Raw genomic sequence first — 5,872 nt, forward strand, 5'->3', positions numbered from 1 at the left:
ATATGCTCATTAATTTACGGAGCTGTTTGAAATTCTCATCGATTCTCTTTTAATTTAGATTTTTTTTCATTTTTAACTTTTTCATGTGGAAACTTTGCCTCCTGTTCTAGCATAAAGAGAAAACAAAATAGGGTCTGTTGTGGAATATTTGTTTAATTGTGTAAAGATGTGTTACATTTGTTTATGCTGCATTTGTTTAACCATGTAAAGATGTGTTGCATTTGTTTCACCTTGCCTGCCTAAGGCACCTGATTAATCTAATAGAAAGCTGAACAGCCAACAGCTAGGCAGTAGAAGGATAGGTGGGGCTGGTAGGCAGAGAGAATAAGTAGGAGGAGGAATCTAGGCTAGACACAGGAGAGGGAGAATGGAAAGGGAACAAGGGAGAAAGAGAGAGACACCAGAGACCAGCCAGCCAGACACAGAAGAAGCAGGAAAAGTAGGACAGACAGAATGAAAGAAAGGTTAAAAAGCTCCAAGGCAAAATGTAGATGAAGAGAAACAGGTTAAACTAAGTTATAAGAGCTGGTGGGACAAACATAAGATAAGGCTGAGCATTCATAACTAATAATGAGTCTCTGTGTCATAATTTGGGAGCTGGTTGGTGGCCCAAAAGAAAGCCTGCTACAAGGGGTAGGGATTTTAAAGTCATTTTTGTGTGTGTGATAGACTTTTTCCTGGGGAAATACAACACACACACACACACACACACACACACACACACACACACACACACACACACACACACACACACACACATACACACACTCCTATTCACCTCAGATAGGGATCCTACAAAAGATCAAAGTACAGATACCACAACTTGGTAAACCAATGAGTTTTATTGGAGTTACTTGCAGAATTATGGCTGAGGTATAACTTACCGGAGCAGAAAAAAATCTAAGACAGCTGCATCACCAAAGCCCACCACAGCTCACAAAAGCTTGGAACCTGGAGCACAGTTCATAGCCTTCAGGCAGCTCAACAGGTTGGAGAGTGTCCTTTCCCGGTGCTTCAGTTTATCTGAGCCTCTTCTAAGCAGTTCAGCTGGTCTCTGCCCCCTTTTCAGGCTGCTTGGCTGGTTTCTGCTTCTCCTAGGTAGCAAGTCTGGTCTCAGAGTCTTCTTTGCAGCTTGGCTTGTCTGAGACTGACTCTCAACTCTCTTTGTTTACTCTTAGGAAGGCAAGCGCCTAGTGAATCTAATTCATTTCAGGGACTTCCTGAAGATATTTTGAGTTGTTTACTTTCTGTCTTACAGAGTTTCCAGACAGGATGGAGTGTTTTGATCGGGAAGGAAACCACTACGGAACTTTGAACTAAGTAAATGCTCTCCTACTGACCACAAGCTACACCCACTGACCTCTAAGTACAGGGATTTTTAAAGATCTCAAGAGATACTCAGTTAGAGCCATTGGAGATATTAGCTGTCCACCTAGATTTACAAATCAAATTTCACCATATGATTGCTTTTCACTATAGGAGGTGCCAGATTGTTGCTCTGATTGGTTGATAAATAAAGCTCTTTGGCCAATGGTCAGGCAGAATAAGGTTAGGCAGGACATTCTAACTAGAGAGGAGGAAGGAGAAAGACAGAGCAGAGAAGATGCTGCTAGCCACTGCCAGGAGAAGCAAGATGTAAAGTACCAGTAAGCTACAAGCCACATGGCAAAGTATAGATTTATAGAAATGGGTTAATTTAAGATGTAAGAGCTAGCTAGCGAGAAGCCTGAGCCATTAGGCCATATCATTTGTAAATAATATAAGCCTCTGTGTTTATTTGGGTCTGAACGGCTGTGGGACCATGGGGTCATGGGAGCCAGGTGGGACCAGAGAAAACTTACAACTACACCAGATAACCTCATTTCACATATCCCAAACTAGAAAACAGGATGAAATTCTCTAGTCTAATTTGCATTCTTAAGAAAAGAGCCAGCTGATTCACTGGATGGGTAGTTATTCAGTTTGTGTCTGTGCTATGTGGATATTGTACCTATTATTTTTTAAGTGCAAGGCAGATTCCTATTACAGAAGACCCAAATTTTTAAAAAGGCCCCTTCTACTCTAAAAGATCCTACAGTTCAATGAAGTGTGAGATAAGAAAACACTACTAAATGGCAGGTCCTATGTGTTGAACAACAAACAGAGTAACCACAAAGACTGGTCAATTTTTCTTAATGTCTGGAAATAGTTTTTGACATAGCAAAGGTTTCCTTTTTTCACTCATTTAAAATGTCCATCCTAACTAAAGACCTAAATTTTCTCTACCATCTACTTAAAAACAAAAATAATTTAGTCTTCCATGCCAATGATGAAAGCAGAAAGTCCTCAAATAAACAGTGTCCCATTTTTTTGTAGTGGTTTTAAATGCTTTCACACAAAATTCTGTTAAACATTATTATTCAACAGAGAGCCAAATAGTGTTCCATTTCTCTGGAAGGTTCAGTATTCCTTTCATTTTTATTACTTTGAGCATATTAACACATTTCTAGGTCTCTGAATGACCAAAAAGGTGAGTTGTGCTACAAAAAGGCAAACACAGAATTGGAAACCTAAGTTTAAGTACCAGTTCTATCACTAACCAGCTGAGATGACACAGTAGATAAAAGCATTTGCCTGACAAACCATTTAGCCTGAGTTTGGGCCCCAGAACCCACACGAAACTGAAGGAGAATCTCAAACAGTGGGGTTTTCCTCCTAGACCCAGGATTAGGCACAAATCACACCCAAACACCTGTTTTCACAGAGAGAGCCTTTATTAAGCTGGGAATAAAGTTAAAGTGGCCGCTTTCTGACTCAGGCAGAAAACAGCAGCAGATGACTTTGCAGGTATAATTTTTAAGAGGAGAAGGAGGTTTGTGTTAGAATGGGATAGGGTGCAGTGGTAAAGGAGATAGGGAATGAGGGAGAAGGGGAAAGGAACAAAGGAAAGGATAAGGGACTTTGTCTGAAGGGACAAAGGATTGGCTCTGGATAGAGAGGAGACAGACATGGTACATAGGCAAATGGTGGTTTATAAAGGTAAAGGGGGAAACCCTGTGTTAGGATGATGTGTTTAATTTTAATTGGACATGTTAATTAGGTGAGTCAAAGGGGGCCTCTGATTGCTGGACTTTAGTAGTCAGCCTCAGTAGAAAGAAGTGGCCAAATAAGGGAATAGACCTTGGTGGCTAGCTTCAGGAATATAATCTAAGGGTTTTTAACAAGGCAGAAGGGGTGGGGGAGAAGGGCAAGACCTGCTAGAGCCACAAGCTCGAGTGGGCTAGTGTCCCTTCAAGAACCTGGATGCAGTGGTGCACATCTGTAATCACAGCACACCTACAGTGAGACAGGAAGGAGAGACAGGAGAATCGGGTGAAAACTCATGGGCCAGATAACCTAGAAAGTGCAATTCAATAACAGAACCAAGAGAGACCCTGCCTCAAAACAAAGATCAGTAAGAATCCACATGTGCAGCACACACACATACACACACACACATACACTAAATAAGTAAATGAACAAAATTGGGATAGTGATACTAATTTTATAGAGTTGATATGAGACAAAATTTATGAAAGTTCCTCATAGTCTATACAATTATGTATGGGGATTGAAAGTTGTTCTGGTTTTTAGAGTAAGCTGACCATCTCCACTCCAGCACACTTGGCAATTACTGGCTTATGCCCTGATTTTATTTAGATATGCTTGACAAATTAATTAATTAATTAATAAGAGTTTATGTGGTATACAAAGTGATATTTTTATACATGCATATGTTGTACAATGATTACAAAAATCAAGCCAATTTATCCATGACCTCACAGAGTTTTGTTTTTCCTCACTTTGAGAGGAAAATATCGAAGATCTACTCTGTAGCAATGACCAAGTGTACATTATTACTATAGCCATCATACTGTACATAAGTCCCATGTAACAACCATTCTGCTTCTTATTTTTTATTTATCTATTTTTATTAACATTTTTTTCTTTATTTTACATACCAACCACAGTTTCTTCTCCCTCTTCTCCTCCAGTTCCCACCCAGACTCTCATCTACCCTCCTCCCCATCCACCCAGTCCTCCTCTGTCTCCATTCAGAAAGGGCAGACCTCCCATAGGCTTGAACAAAGCATGGCACATCAAGTTGAGGTAGGACCGAGCTCCTCCCCCTGCATCAAGGTAATCCAGCATGGGGAATAGGTTCCCAAAAGCCATCTACATGCCAGGGACAGGTCCTGATCTCACTGCTAGGAGTCTTACAACCAGACCAGGCTACACAACTGTCACTCACATGCACCTATGTCAGACCCATTCAGGCTCCCTAACTGTTGGTCCAGAGTCCATGTGCTCCCATGAACTCAGGTCAGCTATCTCTGTGGGTTCCTCCATCATGACCTTGACCCCCTTGGCTCATACAATCCCTCCTCCATTTCTTCAGGAAGACTCCCAGACCTCTGCCCAGTGCTTGGTTGTGGATCTCTGCATCTGCTTCCATCAGTTACTGGATAAAGGCTCTCTGATGACAATTAGGGTAGTTACCAATCTAATTACAGTAGATGGCCAGTTCAGACACCCTCTCCACTATTGCTAGGGCTCTTAGCTGGGATCATCCTTGTGGATTCCTGAGACTTTCCTTGGCACCAGGTTTCTCCCTAGCCCTCCATCCTGCTTCTGGTCAAGATGTAGCCAGCACCACATCTACCTGCATGCCGCCATGCTCTCCATAATGATGATAATGGACTGAACCTCTGAAACTGTAAGCAAGCCACCCCAATTAAATGTTTTATTTATAAGAGTTGCCATGGTCATGGTATCTTTTCACAGTAATAAAACCCCTAAGACATTACTATTGAGTTGTTTGTGTTCTTTATATATTTTAGACATTGATTCTTATCAGATGTATGTTTTAAAATATCATTTGTGTTCTTGCCTAAATTAATTCTATTCTATTTTTTTTGAAACAAAGGCTCACTATGTAGCCTGGAACTCACCATATAGACAAAGCTGGCCTCAAACTCAGAGATTCACATAACTCTGCCTCCCAAGTTATGGGATTCAATTCATGCATCACTATGCCCAGCATAAATAAGTCTATCCTTTATTAAATTGAGATTGTGAGTATCCTAAAATGGGCTTATAGACTTTTGGCTAAAGGCTTCCAGTTTGTACATCTGAATGAAATATTTAGGAGACTAGGAATTACTTCTAACCTTCCTCTATATGAAAGACAAAATTCTAGAAAGTAGGAAGTAGTCTTTAACACATTGGCATAGGAGATCACTTTCTAAATATAACACCAGTACCACAGACACTGAAAGAAACAATCAATCAATGGGACCTCTTGAAACTGAGAAGCTTTTGTAGAGCAAAGGATATATACGGTCAACAAGGCAAAGTGACAGCCTACAGAATGGGAAAAGGTCTTCACCAACCCCACATCTGACAGAGGACTGATATCCAGAATATATAAGGAACTCAAGAAATTAGATATCAAAATGTCCAACAGTCCAATTAAGAAATGGGCTATAGAACTAAACAGAGAATTCTCAACAGAGGAAACTCAAATGGCTGAAAGACATTTAAGGAATTGCTCAACATCCCTAATCATCAGGGAAATGCAAATCAAAACAACTCTGAGATACCACCTTACACCTGTCAGAATGGCTAAGATCAAAAACACTGAAGACACCTTATGCTGGAGAGGATGTGGAGCTAGAGGAACTCTCCTCCACTGCTGGTGGGAATGCAAGCTTGTACAACCACTTTGGAAATCAATATGGCGCTTTCTTAGAAAATTGGGAATCCATCTCCCCCAAGATCCAGCTATACATCTCTTGGGCATATACCCAAGGAATGCTCAATCATACCACAAGGGCACTTGCTCAGCTATGTT

Source organism: Peromyscus californicus, unplaced genomic scaffold (genome assembly GCF_007827085.1).
Source record: "Peromyscus californicus insignis strain IS unplaced genomic scaffold, ASM782708v3 Scaffold_10__1_contigs__length_136768540, whole genome shotgun sequence".
NCBI classification, from domain to species: Eukaryota; Metazoa; Chordata; class Mammalia; order Rodentia; family Cricetidae; genus Peromyscus; species Peromyscus californicus.